The sequence below is a fragment of the Myodes glareolus genome, chromosome 23 (genome assembly GCF_982192425.1).
Source record: "Myodes glareolus chromosome 23, mMyoGla1.1, whole genome shotgun sequence".
Taxonomy (NCBI): Eukaryota; Metazoa; Chordata; class Mammalia; order Rodentia; family Cricetidae; genus Myodes; species Myodes glareolus.
The window spans coordinates 5,710,200-5,717,880 of NC_142048.1; the positions used below are offsets into that span (position 1 = coordinate 5,710,200).

At 43.3% G+C, this 7,681-nt stretch overlaps 1 pseudogene; it reads left to right on the forward strand.

Annotated features, from left to right (window-relative positions):
- The first annotated feature begins 4,165 nt into the window (after positions 1–4,165).
- LOC125405960 (protein-tyrosine sulfotransferase 2 pseudogene) lies at positions 4,166–7,419 on the forward strand (annotated as a pseudogene).
- The last annotated feature ends 262 nt before the right edge of the window (positions 7,420–7,681 follow it).

Here is a 7,681-nt window from a genome sequence, read left to right on the forward strand (position 1 = left end):
GATCAGGATGCTACTACCTCCTGCAGAATCTTAATTCAATTAATGATCAAATGGAAAAAATGGGGTATACACAACCAGGCCACCCCCACCCTAGTTCTATTCCTCCATCTTACTATATTTCAGTTTTGGATAGTAAAGATTGCTTTGTTTCAAATCCCCTAGTACCACAGGATCAAGACTACATTGCCTTTACAGTATGGGAACCTAATATGTATAAGCCAGCCAAAAGAAATCAATGTACTATTTCCCCACATGGAATGAAGCATATTCCCACATCTGCCAGTTATATATTTCTCAGACCTTGGTGAATATTTCCATGGGCATCCTCTTAATCCATTACATAGATGATCTCCTTTTGGCACATTGGGATGCAGTCTATCTGCAAAGGACGACTGAAAAGGTGTTAAAAGATCTCATGTCATTATATCTGATGGTAGTGACAGATAAGGTTCAAATGGTACCTACCCCCTTTGCCTCTTTAGACTTTTCTAGGGTTTGGCCCCTTTTCTACAAATTGGAAATGAAGGAATTGTACTCATTCTCAGAATTACAACAATTATGTGACAATTGTTCTAGTAGAATGACAGACCAAGCCCATTAACATTTTTTTCTGATAGTCAGTACGCTGTACAAGCAGTTTGTGGGCTGGCTTTTCTCGAATCAAAAACTCATTGACCCCCATTTTCAGTGCTATGTTTCTCATATCTTAAATCAGAGGATTGAGGCCTGGTACCTATTGTGTATTATATCTCACTCCAAATTACCTGGAATATTGACTCAAGGAAATGAGGTCACAGACACCATCATATTAACAGTCAATATGGATCTCCAGGGCTCTTCACCAGCAGTTCCACTTATAGTCACAGAATTTGTATAGACTTCTTCCAAAATTACCAGTTTTGCAATGTGAGCATTTGTCCTGGGCATGTGTCACTTGTGCCCTTCCTGCTCCCTTAGGACTGCTTCAATGCACAGGGTTTAATCCCCAGGGCTTCTTGCCTAATGTCGTATGGCAAATGGATGTTATGCACTATGCCCCATTTGCCAATCTTAATACGTTCCTCCTTTGTTTATGACCTCACCCTTCCTGGGGAGAAAGCTGTCAATGTTGTCAAGGCCCTTAAGTTGGCCATGGCAGTTATGGGGGTACTTTGGACGCTTAAGGTTGACAATCCTTCTTAATAATTCAGTGACTTTCTGGGATCCTGGAAGATTTCCCATAACACTGACATCTCCTACAGTCTGCAGGGACAAGCCATTGTGGAGAGAACCAACAAAGTTCTTAAGGATCTTTTGTTAGCCAGGACTATCTCACCAGAGGCTAAAAGAGATCCTCATTTAGCCTTAACAAACATCCTTTCCATATGAACTTTCTCAGTTTTGATGACAAGGAGCTCAGTCTGGCCTACAAGCACTGGGTGTCTCTGCCAAGGAAGACACTCATGCCCCTGTTGAGATGGAGAGATCCCATCTCCTTCCAATGGCAGCCACCAGGCCCCTGCTAACCTGTGGGCAAGGGTATGCTTATGTTTTTCCTCAGACTGCTATGATACCAACATGGGTACCAGCAAGAGATGTGCATCCAACCATAGATCCACCTATTTCCATCAAGGACAGAATAACCCAGGATAGGTAATGTACATACTCCCCCTTTTGGCTCTCATTGTCCCCTCAAACAAATTGATTTATTATAAGAGGAAGAAAATGGCACTTTAAATTCCTTGATGGGACTCAGTTTTGACTCTAGTTTTCCCTTATTTTGTATGATGCCTTTTGAGATGAGGAATATAAGTTCAGCACACCAGGAGCTGGCCAAGAGCCCATGATCAACTAAATATCTATATTATTCATTACAGTTAACACATGAAATTTTTTTAGTTAGATCAGAAAATGACAGAGGTTATAGCCTTTAATCTTCAATTTTTTGAGAAAAGTTTGGCAAAATATAAAAATTCCATTTGATCCCTTCTGGATGCTCACATATGCCTTAATTGGTGGGGTGGTATTGTTAATCCTTATTCTTTTAAAATGTCTCCTGTAACATATTTGACAACAGTGGGCAGCAACTGAGGCAGCTCTTTGGGTGTTAATGGCTCTTAGGCATCTCTCTTGCAGACCTCTGCAGGAGGTTAGGCATGCCTGGTTATCTGAAATTCAAAAGGCTACCACCTAGTGCTCCCATCCTGGCAGCTCTCCAGGAATGAACACTCTTGGAGGGCTAATAGTCAATGGTGGGTAAGAGCTTGTTTGATAGGCCATCCTAAGACAGGCACAGTTGAGCCATGGAGCCCTCCTGATGCAGGGTCAACAAGGCCGGAGCAAAGAACTCTGGCTCCTGCTGAGTGCCCATGTAATAAATAAAAAAATTGTGGATAAGTAGGAAGATAAGGCCTACAACACTGAGAGATGACCCAACCTAGAGTATGCCTAAGAGCCTAGCAACAGATACTGCCAGAAGTCCTGATCATTCCTAGCCAACCACATGATGTCAATAGATTGGAACACACTCTGGGTGCTGGGAGGAGGGTATATAAGGCTCTTCCCATTGCTGAATAAGTGAGTGTGCTGTTTGTCTTTTACCTGACTTCCAGAGTCTATGCCATTGATGCCATGTCTTCTCACCCTCTTCCCAGAGGGGACCATTAGAACACAACATTCCTCAAGCATATAATGATTGGAGGCTCATGTCTATAACTTCATAGTTAATGAACTTTGGGAGGCTTGGTCCTGTTACCCAACACTCAAGGTGCACCACTAGGTACACACTACTGAAAGGCTCTCAGCTGTATCTGAGCATTAATGATGCATGTTTGTAATATGGGACTCATGGTACATGGTACATGTGTTCTTATGATGTCCACCTATAACTCAGGACTCATGTGCATGTGGAAGACTCATACCTGTATCCTACCATGCTTGGTTTAGATAATGTGGTTTGGATAATCATAGCAAGAGCCAAGCACTGATAGTGTGTATACTGTGGGACCCTCATGCCTAAAATGTAACACTCATTCTGAATGTATTGTGTGAGACTCAAAGCAGTAAGCAAGCAATTACAATGCATGGACCATGGGAGGCTCATGTTTATAACCCAGAATTTATGGTGCCTTTGTTATGTTGGGTTGGCTTTAACCCAACACTCATCATGTAAATAATATGGCAGGCAGACACCTATATTCCTTGAACTCATGGTGCATATACCATGGGAAGCTTATACATTCAGAGTGCATTTACTGTAAATTGCTCATACCTATAATCAAGCAATCACAGTTCATGGGGGTTTATTCCTATAATGAAGCATTCATGGTACATGTACATTGTGAGTTCATGCCTGTAACTCAGCACTCGCTCTGTATGCATTCTAGGAGTCTCAGGCCTACAGTATGGTACTCATGATACATGTACTGTAGAAGACTTGGGCTGTAACCCAGCACTCATGGTGAAATTTCATGGAGATATGCACAATATCTCATTTACCTCAATACTCACAGTGCATACACTGTAGAAGATTCAAACTTATAACCCAGAACTCATAGTACAGGTAGTCTGAGAGGATCTAGCCTGTAACTCATTACTTATTATGCATATATTATGGGAGAGTGATATCTGTATACTACATCATCATACATGCACTTTGGGAGGCTGAAATGTGAAATCCTAGCACTTATGTTACATACCGTGGGGAGTTCGTGCTTATAGACCAGCTCTCATGGCACATTTACTAAGGGAGGATCATACCAATAAAGAAGCACTCATGGAGCATGTACTATGGGATCTCATTCCTATAAGGCTGCTATATGCTTCATCATACATTTGCTATGGTGGTCTCAGTCCTGTGACCCAACCCTCATAGTGTATGGACTGTGGGTGGCTGACATTGGTATCCCAGTACTCATAATACATGTAGTCTAGGAGCCTCATGCCTGTAAATCTACACTCACAGTGCATGTATTTTGGAAGACATACCTGTAACCTGGAAATCATAGTGCATGTACTGCAAGAATCACTAGCCCAGGCCTCTTGTAGCACCTCCCTGGTGGCTGGCAGGAATCTGGAGTCTGCAGCAGTGCAGATTTGGGCACGTGCTCAGCAGGCTCGAAGACTGGTGCTTGGAAATGAGGGTGCCCAGGGGAGATGCACACCAGGTGGGCCTGCTGACCTGTCAATGAGGCGGGCCCCCTGCCTGGACCTGTGCCCCTGGCTGGGCATATGCCTGTTCCTGCATATGGTGTTGATGACCGCTGGCTGCTGGCTATGCACTGGTCCTGCAGCTTGGGCAGCAAGTGTTGGAGTGCTGGGTGTTGCTCCTGGGTGTGCGGAACCTGGAGAGGACACAGTTGGTGCAGGAGGAACTGGTGATGCTTGGTGCCAACCAGTTGGAGTACCACTATGGCAAGGCCATGCCGTTCATCTTTGTGGGTGTGTGCCAAGTTAGATGGGCGCTCTGAGGTGTGCTGTGGGAGGAGACACACATCATCCCTCAGGAGCTAGTCAGGCAGCAGGCCTGGTCAAAGTCTGGCTGAGAGGAACTGTAGCTGGACGAGGCAGGTGTGACGGATGAGGTGCTGGACACTGCCATGCAGGCCTTAATCCTGGAGGTGATTGCCAAGCATGGTGAGCCAGTATGTGTGCTGTGTAACAAGGATGTCTTTACACTCAAGTCCTCCATCTAGCTGGCATGCCTGTTTCCCAACTCCAAATTTCTGCTAATGGTACATGATGGCTGTGCCTCCATGACCTTCAGGATTGCTCACAAGGTCTCATTACAGATAGTTGTGAGCTACCATGTGGTTGCTGGGAATTGAACTCAGGACCTCTGGAAGAATAGTCAGTGATCTGAGCCATGTGGCTAGCATAGAGAAGAATAATGGGTTAATATAAGTCATAAGAGTTAACAGGAAGCCTGAGCTAATGGGCCAAGCAGTTTATAACTTATGGAGACCTCTGTGTGATTTTCTCTGGGACTAAATGGCAGGAGAACCAGGCAGACAGAAACCCTGACAACAGAATGGCACCCACATGGACAACTGTATCCACAAAAAACCTGAGAGAGCTTGGGAAGTAATTCTAGACAGAAAAGAGTAGAGTAAAACATGGCTTCTTGGTAGCAGCAATTTCTCAAATCTGCTCTGCTTGTTAGAGGCAAGTGCACTCATTTAAGAGAGGCTTCAGCTTTAGCTGTAAAACCACGCCACAAAACACTTAAATGGTGTTGCTAAAAGCTGACTGCGTGCTTTTTGTTTTTCAGTGATAGCAGAAAAAAAAAGCTATGCCGTTTTAAAATGTTGGCTTTCTAGGCCATCCTGCCAGTACAAACTCTGACTCTTTGAGGCAGAAGGTATGACTACAGAGCATTTGAGTGTGGTTTGTGGACACACTGTTGCAGCTTGCTTGCTTGCTTGCTTGCAAGGGCCTTAAAATGCCATAGAGTTGTGGCAATAAACGTGGCTACAGCCAATACCTCTGCCATGAGGCTGAAATCTCAGAAATCTAAGAAATGGGCTGGATCCAGCCATCAAAGCCACGGTTTTAATCCTATCCATATTGCTTAGCAAATTAAAGACTTGTGTGGTCAGAAAAAGAGAGAGATATACAGTAAAGAGATATTCAAAGATGAATTGTTTTACTGTGTGTTAAAAATATATGCAGGCTAAAGGTTAAAGTCCTTAAAATAAAAAAGAAAGAAAGAGAGTAGTTGGGTGTGGTGGTACAGACCTTTAATCCTAACATTTTGTGGACAGAGGCAGGCAGACCTCTGTGAGTTCAATGTGTGGTAGAACACATCTTTGAATCCCAGCACTTGGGAGGCAGAGGCAGGTGGATCTCTGTGAGTTCTGTATCCAGTACAGTCAAAGATACACAGAAACCCTGTCTCAAAAAGCCAAAAATTAAAAATAAAAGAAATAGAGTTTAAAATAAAACCACATAAAAATGGAAAACACTCAGATAATCTTGATACTGTATGTTATTATGCTCTCTTTGAATTGTTTAAATGTTGAGGAAGAAGCAACAGCTGTTAAAAGATATTTGTTTATAAATGCTGCTAAATTAATCCAAGATAGTTGTTTTAAAAATACTTTGACTTCAAAATTGAAGTCAAAAGGTATGTTACTTTGGAGAAGAGATTTTGCTTTTGTTTCCACAGGAAATGAGAGGCTATGGATTCATTCTGAGTTAAGAATAATAAGGTTTGATCAAGGAAGACCACCTGAGAAATCTCTGGTAGGAAGAGATGGCCCGGATGTCTGAGTTCTACATCCAGAACATGTTCAAGACTGTTTCCTGAGATGATAAAGACTCATGGGATACTCCAGTCAGGACTTGATCATAATTCTAAATTTTCTTTAGGTACCCGTGAGACTATCAGTGCCTCCAACCAGCAAGAAGTATTCTAGAAAACTATGCCCACATTCCAAAAAATGGACTATGGATGTTCTTGTTGCTTAAAAAAAAAGAGGGGGAAATGGTGCGGGACAATTGTATTCTGTCAATTGTGTTTTAATAAATGTCGATTGGCCAGTGGCTAGACAGGAAGTATAGGCGGGACAACTAGACAAGAAGTAGAGGCAATGCAATGAGAACAGGAGTATTTCAGGAAGGAGAAAGCTTCCTTCACAGTCCTGTCCAGACACCAAAGAAGCAGGATGTGACCTGTCCCACTTAAAAAGGTACCAAGCCATGTGGCTAGCAAAGATAAGAATAATGGGTTAATATAAGTTATAAGAGCTAATGCAAAGCCTGAGCTAATGGGCCAATCAATTTATATCTAATGTAGAACTCTGAGTGATTTTCTTTGGGACATAATGACTGTGGGGACTGGACAGGACAAAAACCCCAACAAGCAGGCCCTCATGTTACAACAAGCTTTTGATCACATCTCAGGTTTTGACCTCAGCAGCTGCCGAGACTATTTTATGAAGTGGAACAAGGCCATCAAGGTGATATATGCACAGTGCATGGAGGTGGGCAGGGTCAAATGCCTGCCTGTGTATTATGAGCAGTTGGTACTGCACCGCTCCCCTGCACTCACTCAAGTGCATCATGGACTTCCAAGGCATCGTCTAAAGTGGCACAGTAATTTACCATGAGGACCTCATTGGCAAGCTCAGGGGCATCTCCTTGCCCCAGATCTAGTGATCCACAGACCAAGTAATCAAACACGTGAACTTGGAAGCACTCTCCAAGTGGACCTGCCACATCCCTGGGGACATGGTGAGGAATATGGTCTAGATTGCCCTCATGCTGACTCAGCTTGGATATGACCCATTTGCAAAGCCACCTAATTATGGGAATCATGACCCGATTGTCATCAACCACACACATCAGGTCTTGAAAGGAGACTATAGAACACCTGCAAATCTGAAAGGATATTTTCAGGTGAACCAGAACAGTACCTCCTCACACCTGGGAAGTTTGTGATTTCCAATCTCTGCAGGGCTCAGAAGTCTGAGTTGCCATCATATGGACACAGAAGTGAGACTAACCTGAGCTAAGTGCTTCCCCTCAGTCTTGCCCTGGTTCACAGAGGTGGAACATTCCTCTCTGTGGAAATGGACTTGGAACCTCTGCCTTCAGATGCTTCAGGATAAACATTGAGGAGGAGAGTACTTCAGCTTCAGAAACTTAGGCATCTTCCATTTTTTTTCTCCTTGAGAACTTGTTTTTATATATAAAGAATTGA